Source organism: Ranitomeya imitator, chromosome 9, assembly GCF_032444005.1.
Source record: "Ranitomeya imitator isolate aRanImi1 chromosome 9, aRanImi1.pri, whole genome shotgun sequence".
NCBI classification, from domain to species: domain Eukaryota; kingdom Metazoa; phylum Chordata; class Amphibia; order Anura; family Dendrobatidae; genus Ranitomeya; species Ranitomeya imitator.
Window position 1 is genome coordinate 32,548,525 of NC_091290.1, and position 26,729 is coordinate 32,575,253.

Below are 26,729 nucleotides of genomic sequence, written 5' to 3' on the forward strand. Positions count from 1 at the left end.
CTACAGATACACTGCAGAGGTGGAACAAAAAAACGTAAACTGGTTAGAGCCACATAAACAGCGAGTCTTTGTTACTTTACTTGCTTTGTATACAGGGCCTAGTCCATGGGAGACCAAGTTGCTCTCTATGAACCAGACAACCATGTTCCCCTGCAAAGTCGGGATGGGGAGTGACTAGAATTCAGCAAAATAAAAAGTCCTCATATACTGTCCATATTGTGTACGTATTTGTAGAACGTGCTGACCACTTTAATCTTGTAATCCTGCAAGTAGATGGAGCGATCTGCTGATCACTGCCGAAAGATCGGACTTCTGGGAGAGGTAACCGCGGCTTCCTCCTCTCTCCCTGTTGGGAAGTTGTGAGAGGTTCAGCTGACCGCGCTCCCATGCGGAAGGCCAGCATAAGGATATGTTCACATTCGGGCTTTTTGGAGCAGAAACTGAGTGGCAACGCCTAGTGTTTGAGGAGGATTTTGGAGTTTCCACTCCAAGGCTCAGCACAAAGACTCAGTGTGAGCATACCTTCAGGGCATGTCCACACAGTGCATTTTTGAAGGTTTTTTTTACACAGTAAAAATGCAGAATGCTGGCTACGTACAGTACTACAAGTAGCTACGAGTATTGAGGTATGTGCACACAACGTCTTTTTCACGCTGGCACAATCCCACAGTTTTTCCAGGCTGACCCGCTTCAGTAAAATACTGGCGGTCTTTTTCCTGAAGCAAGTGGAAAGACACTCGCCATTAGGCTATGTTCACACTTTGAGTTCTTGCTGCATTTTTTTTTTTTTCTGCAGGCAAAACCCTGCTCTCTTGGCAGTAAAGGCGATTCCTCTTACAAATAGGGTGTTTTTTTGTGCATGTTTTGCTGCGTTTTTATTGTTTCTTGTGTATGTTAATAAGGTTTAATGCCCCCCCCCCCCAAAAAAAAAAAAAAAAAAAACAACACATGCTGCAACATCCTTAGGTTTTTGCACCAAAATGCAGCAAAACCTGATACCTGCATTTTTTTACACATACTCATTGCTTTCTATGGGTGAAAAAAAAAAAGTGGCAAAAACACTGAAAGGAGTGGAATGCTGCAGTTTTCAAAAACGCAGCGGTTTTTCAAATTACGGTGCTCTTTAGTATGGCAGGGCAGCTGTCCCTCCTCGTGTGGGGGGAGCGATCCTCGGATGATGTTGGCTCCGTCTACATCTCTACACTCACATTCCTGACATGGACATGTTGCTGCGTTAAAATAACACATTCTTCAGCATTTTTTTTTCAACAGCATAAAAATAACTTCTGCCTTTCTGTGTTGTAAAAAGCATCTTGGCAGCTCATCAGAAGAACTGAATCTCTACGTTTATGGGGGAAAAAAATGCCACATCCCTTGTAGTTTGTGTGGGTTCAGGCACTGCATTGGGCGTTGGACCCGATCAATCTGATATTTTTTTGTCTTACCCATATAAAGTAGTGGACAACCCCTTTAACTAACGCAGCTCCCTAGAACATTGGTGCTAATACAGAATACATTGAACTTGCAATTTGTCCAGTAGGGGGCAATCTTGAGGTCATAAATGAATCTAAGGCATTTAATAGGGGTTGTTCAGCAGAGGGGATGTCGGCAACCCCTTTAAAGGTGGGTTTACACAAATACCACGTGCCTAGATCCGCACGTCACTTCTGCATGAAACCCAAATACCTTTTCACCAGGCCTAAGGTCGGAAGAGACTGAGCCTCATTCAGACTCAAAATTGCACTTTCTATCATGTGAAAAGACATATCAACCATTCAATGTGTTCAATTTAAAGGGGTTTTCCCGCAAACAAAAGTTCATTTTAATCAATAGATCTTGGAATAATAATAACTTCCACAATTGGACGTGTTTACATAAAATGTTCCTGTGCTGAGATAATCTTATAAATGTGCCCCTGCTGTGTACTGTGTAATGGCCGTGTCTGACCGAGCAGGGACATGGTCCGACCATACCACATCCACTGAGCAGGGGAGGACGGAAGAGAGTATACTCACATTGCAGTGTGGGATCGCAGATGATTCTTTCTTTGACGTAAAACTATTTAAAGCCAGGCAGGGACGTGTTTTATCTCACAAAAAGAATCAGCTGCGATCCTGCGCTGTGCTCTCTGCATACTCTTCCCCCCCCCCCCCCATTGTGCTGTGGTATGATCAGACCATGTTCCTGTACGATCAGACACGGCCATTACACAGTACACAGCAGGGGCACATGTATAAGATTATCTCAGCACAGGAACATTTTATATAAACACATCCAATTGGGGAACTTATTATTATTACAAGATCTATTGATTAAAATGAACTTCTGTTCCCGGGAAAAACGCCTTTAAATGGACGCTTACAGTGGATTTCTGGTTGGGTGGCTGTGTCTTAGAGGGTACGTTGTTATGTGCAGCTCGGCATACTGCGCGCACCTGCGGCATACTGCGCGCACCAGCGGCATACTGTGTGCATCTGCGGCATACTGCGCGCACCTGTCTTTACCCTTCTACTGAGATCAGGTGCACACCATACAGCCACCTGTCCCAGTCCAAGGGCCGCACTTTGCTCACATCTGCTGTAAGGTCTCCATAAACACCTCCGCTTTTGATGAGTACAAGAACAGGTTCTTTACTGTAAGAGCAGTTAAACCTGGAGAATTCTCTGCTAAAAAAGTCATGACAAAATAACACAAGAAAGAACCAGACAACCATATTATGTATTATGGTTGACGTGTGCTGCAAGCAAAAAAAAAGAAATATGGAATCACTTAATATACCCCAGCAGCATTTATGTAGAGAGAACAGAATATGGACAACCGCTAAGGTTAAAAAGGGAGAACAAAAAAATGACAAATTACTGTAATTCCATGGTCAGTCTTTATTTCCAGGTAATCCAATCATTCACGCGGGTCTGTAAGTGACATCATGGAAAGACAGAACGCACCAGACATGGAAATTCTAAGAAGTCAAGCGAGGAAGCGGAGTCCAAAGGACAAGACAACAGATAAGGAAACCGGAAATGGGGCTGTTACTGCAGGATTGCAAAACCCCTGATCAACATTTCCTAATCACGGTGCATTTTACTTTGGAAAGATTTTGGTACCTGCCTCTTAGTAACTTTGGTGCTTTCTGAACTATGCGGCAGGCGGGATTTGTTCTTTATGCCTACTATGAGCAGACGGCATAATTCTACTCTACTAATATGAGATGGGTAGGCGCCCGGCAGCCCCACCGATCAGCAGATATCTGCCCCAGCAATGTGCACAGCAGAGCCTCGATCTCATGGTTCTCGATGCCCCATCCTGTGGATAGGGGATAGCTTATCATTCTGGGAATAACCATTCATTGTCTTGCCGGGGCTTACAACCTGCACTCCTTCTATTCAGGCTGGAAACTCAAGTGCTATGTGAGATACTTGTTCCCTGCAGCCACCACCTTCCCTGCCCACAAGGCAAACAGCCCTCAGATACAAAATTAGTAATCAGGCAGGCTTATTTGTTCTGCAATAAAGATGCAAATACAATTCAGTGCTGTGTGTGTTCAGTCCTGCCATATAAAATCGCTCCACAAAAGTGTCTTCACTGCAACTGAGAAAAATGGGTGAGAGATGGAGAATTTAAAAGTCAGTCATTTCAATAAATCTCAGTGCACCTGACAATTAATGCTCAGACATCGCTGCAAATTGTCACGTGTAATCCTTGTCTTTCTACAGGAAGTGGGGGCGGGCCCTTGTCTCTCTACAGGAAGTGGGGGGCGGGCCCTTGTCTTTCTACAGGAAGTGGGGGCGGGCCCTTGTCTCTACAGGAAGTGGGGGCTGGCCCTTGTCTTTCTACAGGAAGTGGGAGCGGGTCTTGTCTCTCTACAGGGAGTGGGGGCGGGCCCTTGTCTCTCTACAGGAAGTGGGGGCGGGCCCTTGTCTCTCTACAGGAAGTGGGGGGCGGGCCCTTGTCTCACTACAGGAAGTGGGGGCGGGCCCTTGTCTCTCTACAGGAAGTGGGGGCGGGCCCTTGTCTCTCTACAGGAAGTGGGGGCGGGCCCTTGTCTCTCTACAGGAAGTGGGGGCGGGCCCTTGTCGCTCTACAGGAAGTGGGGGCGGGCCCTTGTCTCTCTACAGGGAGTGGGGGCGGGCCCTTGTCTCTCTACAGGGAGTGGGGGCGGGCCCTTGTCTCTCTACAGGAAGTGGGGGCGGGCCCTTGTCTTTCTACAGGAAGTGGGAGCGGGTCTTGTCTCTATACAGGGAGTGGGGGCGGGCCCTTGTCTCTCTACAGGAAGTGGGGGCGGGCCCTTGTCTCTCTACAGGAAGTGGGGGCGGGCCCTTGTATCTCTACAGGGAGTGGGGGCGGGCCCTTGTCTCTCTACAGGAAGTGGGGGCGGGTCCTTGTCTCTCTACAGGAAGTGGGGGCGGGTCCTTGTCTCTCTACAGGAAGTGGGGGCAGGCCCTTGTATCTCTAGAGGAAGTGGGGACGGGTCTTGTCTCTCTACAGGGAGTGGGGGCGGGCCCTTGTATCTCTACAAGAAGTGGGGGCGGGTCTTGTCTCTCTACAGGGAGTGGGGGCGGGCCCTTGTCTCTACAGAAAGTGGTGGTGGGTCTTGTGTCTCTACAGGAAATGGGGGTGGGTCTTGTCTCTCTACAGGGAGTGGAGCGGGTCCTTGTATCTCTACAGGGAGTGGGGCGGGTCCTTGTATGTCTACAGGAAGTGGGGGCGGGTCTTGTGTCTCTACAGGGAGTAGGGATGGGCCCTTGTATCTCTACAGGAAGTGGGGGGTGGGACCTTGTATCTCTACAGGAAGTGGGGGCGGGTCTTGTCTCTACAGGGAGTGGGGCAGGTCTTATGTCTCTACAGGAAGTGGGGGCAGGTCTTGTCTCTCTACAGGAAGTGGGGGTGGGTCTTGTGTCTCTGCAGGAAGTGGGGGCGGGTCTTGTCTCTCTACAGGGAGTGGGGGTGGGTCTTGTGTCTCTACAGGAAGTGGGGGCGGGTCTTGTGTCTCTACAGGATGTGGAGGTGGGTCTTGTCTCTACAGGGAGTGGGGGTGGGTCTTGTGTCTCTCTACAGGAAGTGGGGGCAGGTCTTTTCTCTCTATAGGAAGTGGGGGTGGGTCTTGTGTCTCTACAGGAAGTGGAGGCTGGTCTTGTCTCTTTACAGGGAGTGGGGCGGGTCTTGTGTCTCTACAGGGAGTGGGGCAGGTCTTGTGTCTCTACAGGAAGTGGGGGCGGGTCTTGTCTCTACAGGAAATGGGAGCGGTTCTTGTCTCTCTACAGGGAGTGGGGCGGGTCTTGTGTCTCTACAGGAAGTGGGGGCGGGTCTTGTCGCTCTACAGGAAATGGGGTGGGCACATGTCTATCTACAGGAAATGGGGACAGGCCCTTGTCTCTACAGAAAGTGGGGGTGGGCCCTTGTCTTTCTAAGTGGGGGTGGGTCCTTGTCTCTTTACAGGATGTCAGGGCAGGCCCTTGTCGCTTTACAAGAAGTGGGGGCGGGCCCTTGCGTCCCTACAGGAAGTAGGGGCGGGCCCTTGTCTCTCTACAGAAAGGGGGTTGGGTCTTGTCTCTTAAAAGGAAGTGGGGGTGTGCCCTTGTCTCTCTACAGGAAGTGGGGGCAGGCTCCTGTCTCTCTCTACATGAAGTGGGGGCAGGTTATTGTCTGTATAGAGGAAGTGGTGGCAGGTCATTGTCTGTACAAGAAGTGGGGATAGGTCCTTCGTTCTCTACTTGAAGTGGAGGCGGATCTTTGTCTCCCTACAGATAAAGGGGGTGATACAGCAGCGCCGGTGCCCCTGCATGGGTCGCCTTATCCCCCTGCAAGGAAGGCTGGCATGTTACCGTACCTATCTGCGCTCCCTTAGCGTGTTTCCTCCCAGGAACTACGCATGGCACGCAGATCTCCTGGGAGTGTGCTTAGGGTGCGCATTCTCCCTGCCTCTTAAAGGGCCAGCACGCTGCTAAAAATTTCTCCAGCCAATAGCTGGGAGGTGTTTGGAATATAAGGCATCCTCCCCTATTGAGAGGTGACTTTGCAATTTTAGTAATCAGTATTTATTCTGCTAGCTAGAGTTGTTAGGGCCCCGTACCAGTGCTATCTAAACCTGTCTGCTCCGCTTAGCTGATCCTGTCCACCCTGTCTGCACCAGTTCCAGTCTGTCCCGCTGAACCCATACCCGTATCTATCTTGACTTTCCTGATACTGCACCTGTGTATGGCACCTGTGATCCTGTACCTGTGGACGGCCTGTGTTCCCGCACCTGGCGTCCATCTGGAGCCAAGTCTAACCCCACTATTAGGGGCTCTAGCGAAGAATCAGGTGGTCGCTTAGTTGCACCCCTCCAGGCTCTCCTCAGTCCATCCACATGTGTGAAACAGGGTGTGGGTTATTGTACCTCAATAGGAAGTGGGGCTGGTCATTGTCTCTATAGAGGAAGTGTGGAAGGTCATTGTCTCTATAGAGGAAGTGGGGATAGGCCATTGTTTCTATAGAGAAAGTGGGTAGGGCCATTGTCTCTATAGAGAAAGTGGATGCAGGTTCTTGTCTCTTTACAGGAAGTGGGCAGAGTCTTCATTCTCTTCATGAAGTGGGGGTAGGTCCTTGCTTCTTTACTTTAAGTGGGGTTGGGTCTGGGTCTCTCAATAGGAAGTGTGGGCAGGTTATTGTCTCTATAGAGGAAGTGTGGGCAGGTTATTGTCTCTATAGAGGAAGTGTGGGCAGGTTATTGTCTCTTTAGAGGATGCTGGGGCAGGTCACTGTCTCTATAGGAAGTGGAGGTAGGTCCTTGCTTTTCTACTTGAAGTGGGGGCAGGTATGTCTCTCTACAAGTGAGGCCAGTTATTGTCTCTATAGAGGAAGCGGGGCAGAATTTCGAATCTCTATAGAAAGTGATGGTCATTGACTCTCTCCGTGAAGTGGAGGTGGGTCATTGTTTCTATACAGGAAGTGGGTCCTTGTTTTTCTGCAGGAAGTGGGGCAGGTTCTTGTTTTGACAGGAAGTAAGGGCGATCTTTGTCTCTCTAGGCAGGCAAGTGAATGGACAATAACAGTTGCAATACATGCTGGGAAGTGAGGGGTAAGAATGTCCCTGCAACTATAGTGCTCACAAAATGATAACAGAGGAACCACCCAGGTAAAAAGCACGGATCCAAGTTACAAAGCAGGAGAATAAAGACATGTTCTAGACATACTGGACTGGACTGTGCACAAAAAGGAGCTTTAACTTATGAGGGTGTCATCAGCAGGATCGTGCTTTTTTTATTTTTACGGGTTTTGAGGGAAAGGACAGGCTCGCTTTAAGAGCTATGTGCCGAGAATGTCTTGTCTCTCCTGAGAGGTTGGAATGCAGAATTTAGGGACATGCAGCTACTTGTGCACTAGGACTACTGAGAAGAAGGAAAGCTCAACCATGTATTACCACACAAAACCTCATTCACTTTTCTTTTTGGCTTGGAAAAAGAAAGGAAGCGCTATGAATTTCCTCCTTATTTTTTGCAAATGTTATGGGGGGGGGGGAGGCTGAACTTTTTTTTTAGAAATTCATACATTGGTAGCATCTATTTGTTTGAGTTTTTAATGTCGATATAAGTAGGCTTACACTAAAATACCAAAAATACTCCGTACTTAGAATATGCTGCAGAAGAGAAAAACAGCCATGAATCAGACTGGGTCCGCAAAAAACACAAACATATGAACATGTCCCTAGAGTATAATGTGTGCTGAACGAGGCCTATGCATCTAGTTAGTGACCACAAACATGGCGGTGGATGAGATGGACCAAGGGCACAATGTGATCATGCACTACATTCAATCTCCGGGCCAAGTCTCGGATCACACTCTTCATTCCAATCAATAGGTGGAAGAACAAAACGATAGCACACGGAGGCCATCTTTGTGTCACCCGAATATTGGCTTTTTTTATATACAGTTAAGTCCATATATATTTGGACAGAGACAACATTTTTCTAATTTTGGTTATAGACATTACCACAATGAATTTTAACCCCTTTACCCCCAAGGGTGGTTTGCACGTTAATGACCGGGCCAATTTTTACAATTCTGACCACTGTCCCTTTATGAGGTTATAACTCTGGAACGCTTCAATGGATCCTGGTGATTCTGACATTGTTTTCTCGTGACATATTGTACTTCATGACAATGGTAAAAATTCTTTGATAGTACCTGCGTTTATTTGTGAAAAATTTCGCAATTTTCCAACTTTGAATTTTTATGCAATTAAATCACAGAGATATGTCACACAAAATACTTAATAAGTAACATTTCCCACATGTCTACTTTACATCAGCACAATTTTGGAACCAAAATTTTTTTTTGTTAGGGAGTTATAAGGGTTAAAAGTTGACCAGCAATTTCTCATTTCTACAACACCATTTTATTTTAGGGACCACATCTCATTTGAAGTCATTTTGAGGGGTCTATATGATAGAAAATACCCAAGTGTGACACCATTCTAAAAACTACACCCCTCAAGGTGCTCAAAACCATATTCAAGAAGTTTATTAACCCTTCTGGTGCTTCACAGGAATTTTTTGAATGTTTAAATAAAAATGAACATTTAACTTTTTTTCACAAAAAATTTAATTCAGCTCCAATTTGTTTTATTTTACCAAGGGTAACAGGAGAAAATGGACCCCAAACATTGTTGTACAATTTGTCCTGAGTATGCCAATACCCCACATGTGGGGGTAAACCACTGTTTGGGCGCATGGCAGAGCTCGGAAGCGAAGGAGTGCCATTTGACTTTTCAATGCAAAATTGACTGGAATTGAGATGGGACACCATGTTTCGTTTGGAGAGCCCCTGATGTGGCTAAACATTGAAACCCCCCACAAGTGACACCATTTTGGACAGTAGACCCCCTAAGGAACTTATCTAGAGGTGTGGTGAGCACTTTGACCCACCAAGTGCTTCACAGAAGATTATAATGTAGAACCGTAAAAATAAAAAATCATATTTTTTCACAAAAATTATCTTTTCGCCCCCAATTTTTTATTTTCCCAAGGGTAAGAGAAGAAATTGGACCCCAAAAGTTGTTGTACAATTTGTCCTGAGTACGCTGATAGCCCATATGTGGGGGTAAACCACTGTTTGGGCGGATGGGAGAGCTCGGAAGGGAAGGAGCGCCGTTTGACTTTTCAATGCAAAATTGACAGGAATTGAGATGGGACGCCATGTTGCGTTTGAAGAGCCACTGATGTGCCTAAACATTGAAACCCCCCACAAGTGATACCATTTTGGAAAGTAGACCCCCTAAGGAACTTATCTAGAGGTGTGGTGAGCACTTTGACCCACCAAGTGCTTCACAGAAGTTTATAATGTAGAACCGTAAAAATAAAAAATCATATTTTTTCACAAAAATTATCTTTTCGCCCCTAATTTTTTATTTTCCCAAGGGTAAGAGAAGAAATTGGACCCCAAAAGTTGTTGTACAATTTGTCCTGAGTATGCTGATACCCCATATGTGGGGGTAAACCACTGTTTGGGCGGATGGGAGAGCTCGGAAGGGAAGGAGCGCCGTTTGACTTTTCAAAGCAAAATTGACAGGAATTGAAATAGAACGCCATGTTGCGTTTGAAGAGCCACTGATGTGCCTAAACATTGAAACCCCCCACAAATGACACCATTTTGGAAAGTAGACCCCCTAAGGAACTTATCTAGAGGTGTGGTGAGCACTTTGACCCACCAAGTGCTTCACAGAAGTTTATAATGCAGAGCCGTAAAAATAAAACAAAATTTTTTTCCCACAAAAATTATTTTTTTAGCCCCCAGTTTTGTATTTTCCTGAGGGTAACAGGAGAAATTGGACCCCAAAATTTGTTGCCCAATTTGTCCTGAGTGCGATGATACACCATATGTGGGGGGAACCACTGTTTGGGCACATGGGAGGGCTCAGAAGGGATGGAGTGCCATTTGAATGCAGACTTAGATGGAATGGTCTGCAGGTGTCACATTGCGTTTGCAGAGCCCCTAATGTACCTAAACAGTAGAAACCCCCCACAAGTGACACCATTTTGGAAAGTAGACCCCCTTAGGAACTTATCTAGATGTGTGCTGAGCGCTTTGACCCACCAAGGGCTTCACAGAAGTTTATAATGGAGAGCCGTAAAAATAAAACAAAAATTTTTTCCCACAAAAATTATTTTTTAGCCCCCAGTTTTGTATTTTCCCGAGGGTAACAAGAGAAATTCGACCCCACAATTTGTTGTCCAATTTGTCCTGAGTGCGCTGATACCCCATATGTGGGGGGGGAACCACTGTTTTGGGCGCATGGGAGGGCTCGGAAGGGAAGGAGCTCCATTTGGAATGAGGACTTAGATGGAATGGTCTGCAGGTGTCACATTGCATTTGCAGAGCCCCTAATGTACCTAAACAGTAGAAACCTCCCACAAGTGACACCATTTTGGAAACTAGACCCCCTAAGGAACTCATCTAGATGTGTTGTGATAGCTTTGAACCCCCAAGTGTTTCACTACAGTTTGTAACGCAGAGCCGTGAAAATTAAAAAAAAAAATCTTTCCCCCCAAAATTATTTTTTAGCCCCCAGTTTTGTATTTTCCCGAGGGTAAGAGGAGAAATTCGACCCCAAAAGTTGTTGTACAATTTGTCCTGAGTACGCTGATACCCCGTATGTTGGGGGAAACCACCGTTTGAGCGCATGGCAGAGCTCGGAAGGGAAGGAGCGCCATTTGGAATGCAGACTTAGATGGAATGGTCTGCAGGCGTCACATTGCGTTTGCAGAACCCCTAATGTACCTAAACAGTAGAAACCCCCCACAAGTGACCCCATATTGGAAACTAGACCCCCCAGGGAACTAATCTAGATGTGTTGTGAGAACTTTCAACCCCCAAGTGTTTCACTACAGTTTATAACGCAGAGCCGTGAAAATAAAAAATCTTTTTTTTCCCACAAAAAATATGTTTTAGCCCCGAGTTTTGTATTTTCCCAAGGGTAACAGGAGAAATTGGACCCCAAAAGTTGTTGTCCTATTTGTCCTGAGTACGCTGATACCCCATATGTTGGGGTAAACCCCTGTTTGGGCACACGGGAGAGCTCGGAAGGGAAGAAGCACTGTTTTACTTTTTCAACGCAGAATTGGCTGGAATTGAGATGGGACGCCATGTTGCGTTTGGAGAGCCCCTGATGTGCCTAAACAGTGGAAACCCCACAATTATAACTGAAACCCTAATCCAAACACATCCCTAACCCTAATCCCAACAGTAACCCTAACCACACCTCTAACCCTGACACACCCCTAACCCTAATCCCAACCCTATTCCCAACCGTAAATGTAATCTAAACCCTAACTGTAACTTTAGCCCCAACCCAAACTGTAGCCCTAGCCCTAACCCTAGCCCTAACCCTAATCCTAACCCTAGCCCTAACCCTAGCCCTAGCCCTAACTCTAACCCTAGCTCTAATGGGAAAATGGAAATAAATACATTTTTTTAATTTTTCCCTAACTAAGGGGGTGATGAAGGGGGGTTTGATTTACTTTTATAGCGGGTTTTTTAGTGGATTTTTATGATTGGCAGCCGTCACACACTGAAAGACGCTTTTTATTGCAAAAAATATTTTTTGCGTTACCACATTTTGAGAGCTATCATTTTTCTATATTTTGGTCCACAGAGTCATGTGAGGTCTTGTTTTTTGCGGGACGAGTTGACGTTTTTATTGGTAACATTTTCGGGCACGTGACATTTTTTGATCGCTTTTTATTCCGATTTTTGTGAGGCAGAATGACCAAAAACCAGCTATTCATGAATTTCTTTTGGGGGAGGCGTTTATACCGTTCCGCGTTTGGTAAAATTGATAAAGCAGTTTTATTCTTCGGGTCAGTACGATTACAGCGACACCTCATTTATATCATTTTTTTATGTTTTGGCGCTTTTATACGATAAAAACTATTTTATAGAAAAAATAATTATTTTGGCATCGCTTTATTCTCAGGACTATAACTTTTTTATTTTTTTGCTGATGATGCTGTATGGCGGCTCGTTTTTTGCGGGACAAGATGACGTTTTCAGCGGTACCATGGTTATTTATATCTGTCTTTTTGATCATGTGTTATTCCACTTTTTGTTCGGCGGTATGATAATAAAGCGCTGTTTTTTGCCTCGTTTTTTTTTTTTTTTTTCTTACGGTGTTTACTGAAGGGGTTAACTAGTGGGCCAGTTTTATAGGTCGGGCCGTTACAGACGCGGCGATACTAAATATGTGTACTTTTATTGTTTGTTTTTTTTATTTAGATAAAGAAATGTATTTATGGGAATAATATTTTTTTTTTTTTCATTATTTTGGAATATTTTTTTTTATTTTTTTTTTACACATTTGAAAATTTTTTTTTTAACTTTTTTACTTTGTCCCAGGGGGGGACATCACAGATCAGTGATCTGACAGTTTGCACAGCACTCTGTCAGATCACTGATCTGACATGCAGCGCTGCAGGCTTCACAGTGCTTGCTCTAAGCAGGCTCTGTGAAGCCACCTCCCTCCCTGCAGGACCCGGATCCGCGGCCATCTTGGATCCGGGGATCGAGCAGGGAGGGAGGGAGGTGAGACCCTCGCAGCAACGCGATCACATCGCGTTGCTGCGGGGGGCTCAGGGAAGCCCGCAGGGAGCCCCCTCCCTGCGTGGTGCTTCCCTGCACCGCCGGCACATCGCGATCATCTTTGATCGCGGTGTGCCAGGGGTTAATGTGCCGGGGGCGGTCCGTGACCGCTCCTGGCACATAGTGCCGGATGTCAGCTGCGATAGGCAGCTGACGCCCGGCCGCGATCGGCGGCGCTCCCCCCGTGAGCGCCGCCGATCGCGCTGGACGTACTATCCCGTCCATGGTCATAGGGGCCCACCCCACATGGACGGGATAGTACGTCCGATGTCAGAAAGGGGTTAAACAAAACAATTCAGATGCAGTTGAAGTTCAGACTTTCAGCTTTCATTTGAGGGTATCCACATTAAAATTGGATGAAGGGTTTAGGAGTTTCAGCTCCTTAAAGGGAACCTGTCACCTGAATTTGGCGGGTTCTTTTTTGGGTCATATGGGTGGTGTTTTCGAGTCTTTTATTAACCCCTTTTTTTCCAGCTGGCTGCACGCTGGTCGCGTTGATTTGCTTTCCTCCCTAGTTAACGCGTGCGCAAAGCAATCTTGCCTTGCGCACGCGCAGTATGCTTTGCCCAACTGCGGGCAAAGCCGAAAACCATTAGTGTGCATGCGCCGGTGTACTATATCCCGGAAGTATTTTGCTGTGTTCCGGGACATAGTGCGCATGTGCACTAATGGTTTTCGGCTTTGCCCGCAGTTGGGCAAAGCATAATGCATGTGCGCAAGGCAAGATTGCTTTGCGCACGCGTTAACGAGGGAGGAAAGCGAATCAACGACAAGTCAATTTCGCGGCCAGCAGGAAATAAAAGGGGTTAATAAAAGACCCAAAAACACCGCCCATATGACCCAAAAACGGACCCGCCAAATTCAGGTGACAGGTTCCCTTTAACATGTGCCACCCTGTTTTTAAAGGGACCAAAAGTAATTGGACAGATTAAATAATGTTAAATAAAATGTTCATTTCTAGTACTTGGTTGAAAACCCTTTGTTGGCAATGACTGCCTGAAGTCTTGAACTCATGGACATCACCAGACGCTTTGTTTCCTCCTTTTTGATGCTCTGCCAGGTCTTCACTGCGGTGGTTTTCAGTTGCTGTTTGTTTCTGGGCCTTTCTGTCTGAAGTTTAGTCTTTAACAAGTGAAATGCTGCTCAATTGGGTTGAGATCAGGTGACTGACTTGGCCATTCAAGAATATTCCACTTCTTTGCTTTAATAAACTCCTGGGTTGCTTTGGCTTTATGTTTTGGGTCATTGTCCATCTGTAGTATGAAACGACGACCAATCAGTTTGGCTGCATTTGGCTGGATCTGAGCACACAGTATGGCGGCTCTGAATACCTCAGAATCCATTCAGCTGCTTCTGTCCTGTGTCACATCATCAATAAACACTAGTGACCCAGTGCCACTGGCAGCCATGCATGCCCAAGCCATCACACTGCCTCCGCCGTGTTTTACAGATGATGTGGTATGCTTTGGATCATGAGCTGTACCTCGCCTTCGCCATTATTTTTTCTTTCCATCATTCTGGTAGAGGTTGATCTTGGTTTCATCTGTCCAAAGAATGTTCTTCCAGAACTGTGCTGGCTTTTTTAGATGTTTTTTTAGCAAAGTCCAGTCTAGCCTTTTTATTCTTGATGCTTATGAGTGGCTTGCACCGTGCAGTGAACCCTCTGTATTTACTTTCATGCAGTCTTCTTTTTATGGTAGATTTGGATGTTGATACGCCGACCTCCTGGAGAGTGTTGGTCACTTGGTTGGCTGTTGTGAAGGGGTTTCTCTTCACCACGGAGATTATTCTGCGATCATCCACCACTGTTGTCTTCCGTGGGCGCCCAGGTCGTTTTGCATTGATGAGTTCACCAGTGCTTTCTTTCTCAGGATGTACCAAACTGTAGATTTTGCCACTCCTAATATTGTAGCAATTTCTCGGATGGTTTTTTTCTGTTTTCGCAGCTTGAGGATGGCTTGTTTCACCTGCATGGAGAGCTCCTTTGACCGCATGTTTACTTCACAGCAAAACCTTCCAAATGCAAGCACCACACCTCAAATCAACTCCAGGCCTTTTATCTGCTTAATTGAGAATGACATAATGAAGGGATTGCCCACACCTGTCCATGAAATAGCCTTGGAGTCAATTGTCCAATTACTTTTGGTCCCTTTAAAAACAGAGTGGCACACGTTAAGGAGCTGAAACTCCTAAACCCTTCATCCAATTTTAATGTGGATACCCTCAAATGAAAGCTGAAAGTCTGAACTTCAACTGTATCTGAATTGTTTTGTTTAAAATTCATTGTGGTAATGTCTATAACCAAAATCAGAAGAATGTTGTCTCTGTCCAAATATATATGGACTTAACTGAATATGTTTAATCGATAGGAATAATTTGCACATTTGTTTTCCTTTTTTTATAGCATATGAGAAAAACAGATGTTGCGCTGATGGTAGAATAATGCAAAAAAAAATGGACTTCTGAATGAAGCCTACGGTTGCAGAAATGCCGTTGCATGCTTTTCTAGGCCTGATCACTCATGCATATTAAAGTCCTACAGCATCAAAATCACTGTACAAGGGAGGAGGAGAAAATGACGGCTAGTTATCACATGAAAGAAGAAGCTGGGGGGCATATATAACAAGAGACGCATGCTGGGCAGGAAAGGAGGCACATAATGCAAGAGCAGGGCTCATCTACAGGGGGATTACATACAATAAGGCTGACATAGGAGCGGAGCGATGCCCGTTGGGTGGTACAGATGCCAAGGTAACAGTATGACGCCAAGTAAGAGTCATGCACAGGTCTTAATAATCAGAACAAGACTCACTGAGCTCGCTGGGCGTCATGCTGTTGCCTCGGTAACTGTACTGCCCCGCATGCGGTTACGTCTCCCCACGCCCCCAGTGTCAATCAGACGGGAGAATATGCCTGGAGTGACACTTTAATTATGCAGTGTATACAGACAATGCTGAGATTTTTTCCATTCATTTTACAACCTCATGAATTAGTGACCGGGGCCGGTCAGACAATGGCTGACACTGAAATTTTGAGGGAATTGCGCAAAAGCTGCAATATAATCACATCTTGTATATACTCTCTTAGATTGCCATTTATATGGAACCCACCATGTCCCCAAATTGTATTAACTTATAGATAAATGGATAATCTGCAGGTAAAAATGAACTCGCGTGGAAGAAACACGATTCCGGCAGCTAAACAGGAAAGGGTTCTTTACTGTTAGAGCAGTCAGACAGTGGAATGTCTGACCACAGGAGGTAGTGATGGCAGACACTATGACAGCTTTTAAAAAAAGGCTGGATGATTTACTCAGTACCCATAACATTGTGGGTTATAGATAATTTAGTGCCAAAAAATGTATAGCTAGTGGAGAAAGGCTGAACTTGACGGACCTAGGTCTTATGTCAACCTATGTAACTATGAACCATTATTCCTCCCGGGAGCTGCCGGCTTTCAGTCATCCAGGCACAGTTACAGTCACCTGTACGCATGCCCCGGCAATTTGATTGACAGTTCGTTCTTCCAGATGAGCTGTATAGTGAGTGGTCAATAAAACTGCTGGAATGTGCATGCAGGTGACTGTAACTGTGCCTTGATGACTGAAAGCCGGCAGCTCCCGGGAGGAATAAAGTTCATTTTCTCCAGGTAGCTGCACTTCTAGTAATGTCGGAGTCACACCCAACGTATAAAAAATCAGTCCGATTTTGACGGCCGAGAATCGCACATATGTTCCCTGAACAGTGATCCCTATGTAACCCGTTTTCAATGCGATGATGTGATTTCCACGCATCTACAGTAAGTATCCGTGTGACATCCGTATGGCTTTACATTTCTCACTGCTTTTCCCCACTGAATTTAATGGTTCAATGGGCTGAAATGAGGAAAACGTGTGCATATTTCTCGCAAGTCACACTGATGGTCCGTGTGGTGTCCGATTTTTTTCTCGCACCCATAGACTTGCATTGGCGAGACTCGTGCAATATACGTGTACAATCGCAGCCTGCTGCGATTTCACTCGCACGTAGAATACGCCCAGGAAAAAAACGATGATGTGAGCCGCCCCATAGATTAACACTCATCTGTATTATATTGTTCTTACACAAAAATGCCTGATATGTAGAATAAGGATCATAAATATGCCCTCCTCCAAACCTAGCACCAAAATATGATAAAACCCTTGCCTTAAAGGGGTTATCCAGGATATATAAAAAAAAATTATATACCGGTGTGTGTGTGTGTGTGTATATGTATATATTATACATATAATCTCAGACTACGGAAAAAAATTACTCACCTTTCCGATCCCTTGCTGCACCCTCCAGTTCCAATATACTTGTGTCTCCTGTCAGTCTCTGTACTGCTGACTTATTCTGAGCAGGCATGTGACCACTGTAGCCAATCAACATATGTCACTGCTGACGCCAGTGGTGACGTCTGTCCAGATCGAAGAGTAAGTAAAAACACAGATTCAGTATTTGCAGCATTAAAATATGCCTGGCTGATTTACTAGAGCAGCAGCTACAGGGAGAAAATTAACTAATATCCTCCTTGTAGCCGCTCACTATATATTCGCCGCACTATATTCACGCCCCTTCACTTCAGCATGTGTGTAGGCTGTCGATCAAAGTGACGGGAAGTGATTATAGTGACGTGTCACTACAGTATAACTTGTCTATGCACCGCCATGATGACTAGAAGCGAGCGGCTTCAGGGAGGATATGTTATTTTTCTCCCTGTGGCTGCCGCTCCAATAAAGTAGGCAAAGATTGATGATTTTAATGATATTTACATTTACCAGCAGATTAACACTATGTCTACAGGTAAACTGTGTTACGGGACATGACAGGTCTTCTTTAAATATATGATCCCTGGGACCCCCCCCCCCAAACAATCCAAAGAAGGAATGTCCGAAAGCCCCCAGAGTGAATTGCGCAATATTGCACATATGTGACTGCTGCTCCAATCGCTGCCTATGGAGCGCTGGTCACTCAGGCGCGCAGCTGCTTCATTCATACAGAGGACTTTAGGACCCCCATTTTTGTTAAAAGAAGGAATGCTAGTTGTCAGATCCCCAATGATCATACATTTATCACCTAATATTTGGCTAAATCATACGTGGTATATCTTTACCTGCACATAGGCACTCATTGTATCACAGTGTGGTACCTCCCTGTGCCACTATATTGTCCCCAATAATATGATGAGTTTTTGAGAAAAAGGGGTCTATATATTAAACCGATGGCATGTGGAAGTAGTGTATGAGAGTATAGATTTCAATGGATGCCATATTGGGGAAAATTCACACGTTGCATAAAAACACTATATTTCTCCTCTATGGGTGTACTTACCGCTGCATACTCTCTATGTGTTGCGGATTTTGGATTCAGACTCCAATGCAATCCAAACCCAGAGGTAAATTACCCTGATGAATTGTCAGAGCGGATTACTTTGCAAATTTTTATACCCCGCGTGAAATCATCTTTACAGATCTGAATGTGACTGTGTGCATGATGCCTGAGGCATAGATATAGATTCTTTGCAGTTTTGGCAGATCCGTTGAGGACACGTAATGCCTCCGCTTTTCTCACAGTTGTGTATTAGCGCCGTGGGCCGTCCCTGCTCCCAGAATAGAGGACAATGAGAAGGCGACAGCTCTGACAACTTCACCTATTTTCTTTACTCTTGACGGGAAGCATGACTCAAGAAGAAATGCAGCAAGCAATTTCCTCGCCGCGATGCTCACATCCTGTCAAAGGACTCACCAAGAATATTCATTCTGCTACATTAAGTGACACGTTAACCTATGTGAGTTATCTAGCGGCATCCCATGTTAAACCTCTGCCCATTATATACTTAGCTTATGTTCTATGCAACATAAAATGCAGTCAAAATCACATTACAAGATTTAGGAATACGCTGCTAAATCCTCCAGGAAAAAAAAAATGCTGCATTTTTCCAATTAAAATGCAACAAAAAAATAAAAAAAATTCAGAGTACGGTATATTTTGTAGGTGTGGTTGCTAGGCGATGGACATAGAATGTTTGGGTTGTTGCCCAGCAACAGACACTGCTGGCAGTGGTTGACACATCTGGAATCTACGCTGCCCGTGTGGCAGATCCAGCTAGAGAAAGGGCTGCTTGTATATTTCTTTAAGTACATTAGCATTTAAAGGGAATGTGTCATCAGAAAATGATCTATTATTTGGATTAAGTTTTCATATTAAACATTTTTTTAAAAATTGTTGGTGTTTTGATAATTTTTAATTTATTTTTAATGTCACTGTCTATAGAAAAAAAATCTTAGAATTTTCAGCAGACTCGTTATCTTTACAGGCAAGGTTATAATATATCAGAACTGAGAGTAGCATACAAAAAATATATGGACTTTTGATGAGGATTTCTCTTTGAAAACCATATCAGATTTTTCCACCTTTGTGTGAAGATACCCTACGCTTGCTGTAAAGGGGTTGTCTCATGACAGACATTTTTGTCATATCCACAGGGTCCACACTGCTCTCTCCATTCAGTGCTATGGCAGCCGGGAGTTGTGCATTTGCTCCACTGTACTCGATGCTCCCATAGAAGTGAATGGAGAGAGATCATCCTGCCACCTATCCTATTACTTGCGTCTGAATGGGAAATTTGTGGGTCCCCATTCCGGAGATGGATGTTTGCCAGAAGACAACCCCTTTAAATTTAGACATCTACTATATACATTTTTGCTCTTACAAGCGTACATGCTCCTGCTGCCTACAGGGGGTATAATGGCAGCAATGGACAAACAATCTTAGGATCAGGGAGCTTTTTACCGAGGGACAATCAGTCGTATTACAATGGTAAGAAAACCCCTTTAACAATACAAAATTGCAAACTGATATACTATCCATTTATCAACCAGCAAAAACACCTTCTTGAATCAGTTTTGGACACAAACTCCAGTGTTTCATCTCTTGCTGATCGGTCCCACTTTTGGCTTAGGAACAGATAGGGTGTAGTAGAGGGATATGGATTAACTCGGGATAAAGCAGAGGGGAGAAGCTCCTGCTGCAGTACAGCCATTCACAGGAGGAAGAGGAGGGAGCGTTGCGCTTAGATGACACCTTTCCTCAAATTTTTATTGGTTTTAATTGTAATGTTAGACAAAAAAAAGGTCGAAGGAGATAAGAAGTTTAAGGTCAGAAGTACTGCGATATCTTTTATGCATTTCCTAGAGTTCTGTGGTTTTCACCCCCCACATCTTGTGTATAGTAGTCATCTTATAATGCTCAGCAACAGGAAAACAACTTGTACAAATACAGCGCTGATCTCAGGTGTAAGCACTTTGACCCGCGCAGGTGAAGATTTAGCACACAAGAAATATAAGAAAGGTGGCGCTGACTGCTGGGAGAGCGCTTCACGCCCTCGGCATGAGCAGCTAATGTTACATTCCAAACACACCCAATGCTATCTCCCCCTTGTAATGGCTGGCTGCACACACCCTACCTGGGGCTCTGCGTCACTGTGCAGGTACGTGCAAGGCAGAGAGGCCAAAGGGCAGCAGTCTGTAGAGCAATGCAAAAGTTACTGCGACACAGGGACCCAGGGTACGCCGCCAATCACTGCAAACTATTACCGTCGTAGAAAGAAACGCCACTAATCTAGTGGGTAGACAGTGTGTTTTACCTACCGGAATTCCCCTTTAAGTTGCCTTTCTCCCCATTCCCTGTTGCTGGACTCTGTAGAGGTTCCCGGGTTCTGATGATATCTCCAGCGGCTGTGGAAACAAACAGAAAGAGCGTATTATGGGCAAGCGGTCAGTTATCCCACTGGTCAATCACAAGCCCACCGCCCCTGGCAAGCAGGGAGGCAGAGGAGTGCTGCGCTCCTGAACATCAGTCATGAGAACAGTCATTCTATGCGGCTGCAGACGTCTGAATCCTTACAGCATGCACAGCGCACACTGTCAGGATTCTTCTGTACTGCCGGCGATTTGAGTACATGCAGTCACTTGCCGACTAGATATGCACGGCCTCGCTCGCTACAAGTGAACTGAGCGAGGACAAGCACGTCTAGTCAGCATGTAGCTGGAAGTATGCAAATCGCATACTTGCGGCCAAGTGATCACCTGCTTTCACTGGCAATATTGGAGAATCCTGACAGCATGTGGTGCGCACACTGTTTACAAGTCTGCAGTCACATAGAGTGAATGCAGACTTTTATTAGAAGACCAAATCTTCCCTTAAAATCCCCAATAAGCAATCTATGCCAGTGGGATTGTGACTAAATTAGCTATATCCTACACACCGTCTTAAAAGCGGACCCTCTGTTGCGTACTGTAGTGAAGAGGCTGTGTCATTTACTGGAAATTTTCTTTCTGTTGATCGGTAGTGGTCTCTGGGTCGAACGTCCAACAATTACACACTGATCACTTATCAAGCTGAGGCTACGTTCACATTTGCGTTGCATCGGGCGCAGGTTCGGCGACGCATGCATCATGCGCCCCTATATTTAACATGGGGACGCATGGACATGCGTTGTCTTGTGTTTTGTGACACATGCGTCATTTTTGGCGCAAGCGTCATGGCGCAGAGGACGCAGCAAGTTGCATTTTTTTGCGTCCAAAATCATGCCAAAAAATGACGCATGCGTCACAAAACATTGCATTTTGCATGTGTTGTTTGCGTTGTGCGTTGTGTCACCGACGCAGCACCGCACAACACAAATGTGAACGTAGCCTTAAAGCTCAAAAATCCCAGTTATCATTAACAAAGTTACCCAGCGTAAAATCTAGGGTCATTATAAGACACAACTATGTTTTTTGTTGCTTTATTTCATTTTAGGTTTTTTTTTTTTGTGCAACATATGAAATTCTCTGCTATTTGTAAGCAGAGTAGCTGTTGATGGTAAATAATAATCTTAATAATAATCTTTATTTTTATATAGCGCTAACATATTCCGCAGCGCTTTACATTTTGCACACATTATCATCACTGTCCCCGATGGGCTCACAATCTAAATTCCCTATCTATATGTCTTTGGAATGTGGGAGGAAACCGGAGTACCCGGAGGAAACCCACGCAAACACGGAGAGAACATACAAACTCTTTGCAGATGTCATCCATGGTGGGGTTTGAACCCAGGACTCCAGTGCTGCAGTGCTAACCACTGAGCCACCGTGCTGCCCATCATATAATGCGTCTCCACCTAGCTCTTTGAGTGCACTAGGGTGTAATGTTCTGAACGTGGAGATCAGGTGCCTGGTGAAATGTTATTAGCTTACTTTCTTATGCAAATTAAATCATGACAAATACCTTTGGCTTCATCACAGACCTTACAAGGCCTGGGTACGACAACACAATGACATCACCCACTGACTCAGGAGCCAAGTTTTACAAAGAATCACAGGAACTAACTGGACGAAATCCAAGTGCCAACGTCCCTAGAAATATGCTGTGGGTCGCTGTGTAGCGTCTTTTTTTTTTTTTTTCGCCCAACAGGCTACTAGAGCTTACAGAGTCTATGATGTGCTAAGCTTCCCATATAAACATACTCGATTCTGCAGGAGGATTTGCGGACAGATTGACCTCCGTCATCGGGTCAAAGAGGAAAGGATTCCGATGACCTCTGACACGGCTGCAGGAAAAGAAGACACAACCGGTTCAAAGAGCAGGAAAAGGAACCTAAACACTGTTAGCCTGTGACAGGATCATATATAATATCCTGTACAGAGAGGTATACAGCGAAGAAATGCAATGACTGGCAAAGCCTGATAACCCCTTTAAAGAGAACCTGTCACATTGTACATGCCGTCCGATATAGAGGCGAAACTGAGCAGAGTGATAAAAGAAAAGATTCAGTATAACTTTCATTTTATTCATTGAAATTCCTGGTGTTTGTGCACATAGGAGTCCAGTGGGCGGTCCTACTCAGTGATTGACAGCTATCTCTGCATGCACAGCACAGGGAAGACTGTCAGTCACGAAGTAGAACCACCCCTAGACTCTTTTGCATACAAACAACAGAGATTTCAATGAATGAAATACAAGTTTTACTGATTCTTTTCCAACAAAAATATCAATCATCCTGCCCGCAGATCAGACACCATTTTCAACATCAAGGCCCTGGCAAATTTATATTTCAGTGTTAAAGGGTTTTTCTATATCTTTACAAAAGTTGACACCGTGAAGACATACCAATGTAAGTGCTAATTACTACTCCAGCCCCTCGCCTGCTCCAGCAATGGAAAATGACCTGCGGTCTTAGACATTAGATAACTCATGGATGGGACATTATCACTTCTGGGTCCAGTAGAGACCACCACAGATGGTTCTCTGGACTGGTGCGGTAAGTTACACTTATTTCTTCACTCTGGGAACTGTCAAGTTTAAGAGCCAGTCTGGGTCATAGACAGGCTGGCACCCTCAGGAGAGAGTAGAGGAGGTTTAAAACTTTTTTTTCAGGTTACACAATGTTTAACCCCCATCATCCGCCCTGCAACATGTGTACGACAGACATAGGGTGCGATGGGTAAAGCAGATACTATATTTTCTCCGATAATTTCCCCTGCATGATGCAACTGCAGGTTACCATGGAATGCTGAGGACCCCTATCGCCACCACATCGATGCACCGGTGAAGATCCGTAAACTGACAATAAACTGCAATGATAAAGAACTGCGGCCCACTGGACGAGTGATCAAACTATTGCAGGTTCAAGGCCTCTATAACAAAGATTAATAAATAATAAATATATATAAAAAGTTATTACTAAAATATAATACAATTTAAAAAAAACTTTTTTGCACAATGGAATAAAGGTTTAGATTTTTCCTCTTCAGAAAAAAAATATTTTTATTTGATTATGTTTTTGTATTATTACATTAATTCATACATACACTCCAAATATATTTAAGAAATAATAAAAATAATACAAATAATAAAATTAAAAAAAAAATTTCTAAACAGAAAAAAAATCTAAACCTTTTTTTCCCATTCCGCAAAAAAACAGTTATAACAAGTAAAGCATATTTAGTATCGCCGTGTCCGTAAAAGCCGGATTTTGTTTAACCCACAGTACCGACCAAAAGTTTGGGCACCCCTTCTCATTTAAAGATTTTTCTGTATTTTCATGACTATGAAAATTGTACATTCACACTGAAGGCATCAAAACTATGAAGTAACACATGTGGAATTAAATTATATACTTAACAAAAAAGTGTGAAACAACTGAAAATATGTCTTATATTCTAGGTTCTTCAAAGTAGCCACCTTTTGCTTTGATGACTGCTTTGCACACACTTGGCATTCTCTTGATGAGCTTCAAGAGGTAGTCTCCAGGAATGGTCTTCCAACAATCTTGAAGGAGTTCCCAGAGATGCTTAGCACTTGTTGGCCCTTTTGCCTTCACTCTGCGGTCCAGCTCATCCCAAACCATCTCGATTGGGTTCAGGTCTGGTGACTGTGGAGGCCAGGTCATCTGGCGTAGCACCCCATCACTCTCCTTCTTGGTCAAATAGCCCTTACACAGCCTGGAGGTGTGTTTGGGGTCATTGTCCTGTTGAAAAATAAATGATGGTCCAACTAAACGCAAACCGGATGGAATAGCATGCAGCTGCAAAATGCTGTGGTAGCCATGCTGGTTCAGTATGCCTTCAATTTTGAATAAATCCCCAACAATGTCACCAGCAAAGCCCCCCCACACCATCACACCTCCTCCTCCATGCTTCACGGTGGGAACCAGGCATGTAGAGTCCATCCGTTCACCTTTTCTGAGTCACACAAAGACACGGTGGTTGGAACCAAATATCTCAAATTTGGACTCATCAGACCAAAGCACAGATTTCCACTGGTCTAATGTCCATTCCTTGTGTTCTTTAGCCCAAACAAGTCTCTTCTGCTTGTTGCCTTTCCTTAGCAGTGGTTTCCTAGCAGCTATTTTACCATGAAGGCCTGCTGCACAAAGTCTCCTCTTAACAGTTGTTGTAGAGATGTGTCTGCTGCTAGAACTCTGTGTGGCATTGACCTGGTCTCTAATCTGAGCTGCTGTTAACCTACGATTTCTGAGGCTGGTGACTCAGAAAAACTTATCCTCAGAAGCAGAGGAGACTCTTGGTCTTCCTTTCCTGGGGCGGTTCTCATGTGAGCCAGTTTCTTTGTAGCGCTTTATGATTTTTGCCACTGCACTCGGGAATACTTTCAAAGTTTTCACAATTTTTTCGGACTGACTGACCTTCATTTCTTAAAGTAATGATGGCCACTCGTCTTTCTTTACTTAGCTGCTTTTTTCTTGCCATAATACAAATTCTAACAGTCTATTCAGTAGGACTATTAGCTGTGTATCCACCAGACTTCTGCACAACACAACTGATGGTCCCAACCCCATTTATAAGGCAAGAAATCCCACTTATTAAACCTGACAGGGCACACCTGTGAAGTGAAAACCATTCCCGGTGACTACCTCTTGAAGCTCATCAAGAGAATGCCAAGAGTTTGCAAAGCAGTCATCAAAGCAAAAGGTGGCTACTTTGAAGAACGTAGAATACAAGACATATTTTCAGTTGTTTCACACTTTTTTGTTAAGTATATAATTCCACATGTGTTAATTCAGTTTTGATGTCTTGAGTGTGAATGTACAATTTTCATAGTCATAAAAATACAGAAAAATCTTTAAATGAGGTGTGTCCAAACTTTTGGTCTGTACTGTATATGAAAAACACTGTAAAAAAAAAATCAAAGTGCCAGAATTGTGTATCTAAAAAAAACAAATGGAATAAAAAGTTTCTGTAAATGGCGAAAATTTTAACAGCAGTGAAATATCAAAATAATGATATCAGTTTGGAATCGCCATAATCGCATTGAACGTGACGAAGCAACTTACCAGGTGATTATTACTGTATAATGAACACTGTAAAAAGCACAAAACAAAAAGAAATGAAAAATGGAAGAATTGTATTTGTTTTCATTACTTCACCCAAATTGGAATTTGTTTCCAGGTCTTTCAGTAAGTTATGAAGCGAAATGAACGAGGCCATTAAAAACTACAACTCGTCATCCTGCAAAAAACAAGATCTCGTACGGCGATGTGGATGAAGAATTAGACGCTACGGCCCTTGGACGAAAGAAGAGAATGGTGATAAGTGCAGCTCTGTAGTTTACATCCCGCAGACGTCTGAACTAATAAATGCTGATCTGACCCCGCAAATAGGTCATTAAAATCATAAGACAGGAGAACCCCTTTAAATAGATCTTAGACCTGATGATGCTAGTGTATTTACTTTGAAACCCCATGTGCAAATTCTTAAAAATTAATGTATTTCCCAATATAAAATAAAAATAAATTGTTTTTTTTTGGCACAGGGACCGTTCCAGCGATGTTTGCACCCGGCTTTGCATGTCCTTGGGTGATCTCGCTGCAGCCAATCACGGGCTGCTTTTATTTTACATTATGATCCCACATCTAAGGCAGCGTGGCCGTTTAAATTGGGCCTAGCCATCCTTTGTAATATGGATTTTCAAGATAAGTACACCTGCCTCATCAGGTCTAAGGGATTTCATTTCTTTACCATGTACCTAGCTTTGGGTATGGATAATCTTGGCTCAGGGACGACCTCACAAGGTGCGAGGAGTCATAATATTCAATGATACATTAGGGCTTCATCATCATCTGCAACGTCACATGAAAGAAATGGGTGAATCTGGTAAAAACTGAAATTGCGGATGTGCTCGGCTGCATGGTGAAAGTGACAGTGCGCTGAGCCCCACGGACCCTCGTACATACACAGCCCGGTGCCGGTGACTCCCGCCCCCGCCCCGTGCACAGGAGCGCACTGCGCAGACTCCGGCCCTGGAAGGCTTCAACGCTTCCAAAAAAGGAAAGTCCCAGGTGTCTGCTCGCTCCCCTCCCCGCAGCCCGGTGACGCGCAGGCCCCGCCCCTGAAGCCTGCATGCCCATATTAGGACATATAGGGCAACCCTGCGTCTTCCAGCAGCAGCAGCACGGGGGACGCTGAGCCTGGCCGGCGGCTGTCACTGCTCCAGCACCTGCTCCGTCCCTCAGTCTGGTCATATAGCGGCACAAGCTGCACAGCACAGGGGGATACATGGCCGCAGCCCTGTGGGGGCATATATAAGTGCCAG

General features: G+C 44.6%; 1 protein-coding gene across 4 annotated transcripts in view; it reads right to left on the minus strand.

The window, feature by feature from the left end:
• MUS81 (MUS81 structure-specific endonuclease subunit) overlaps positions 1-26,729 on the minus strand; it is a 97,825-nt gene that overhangs the window by 47,804 nt on the left and 23,292 nt on the right. The window contains exons 1-4 of one of the 4 annotated variants that reach the window (XM_069740562.1): positions 26,163-26,271; positions 25,471-25,497; positions 22,145-22,227; positions 20,282-20,368 (exon numbers count right to left, since the gene is read on the minus strand). The gene's annotated coding sequence lies outside the window, so the exon portion shown is untranslated. Of the gene's footprint in view, positions 1-17,963; positions 18,263-20,281; positions 20,369-22,144; positions 22,228-25,470; positions 25,498-26,162; positions 26,422-26,729 lie in introns of those variants that run through there. The other 3 variants (XM_069740561.1, XM_069740560.1, XM_069740563.1) reach the window with 3 other exon arrangements.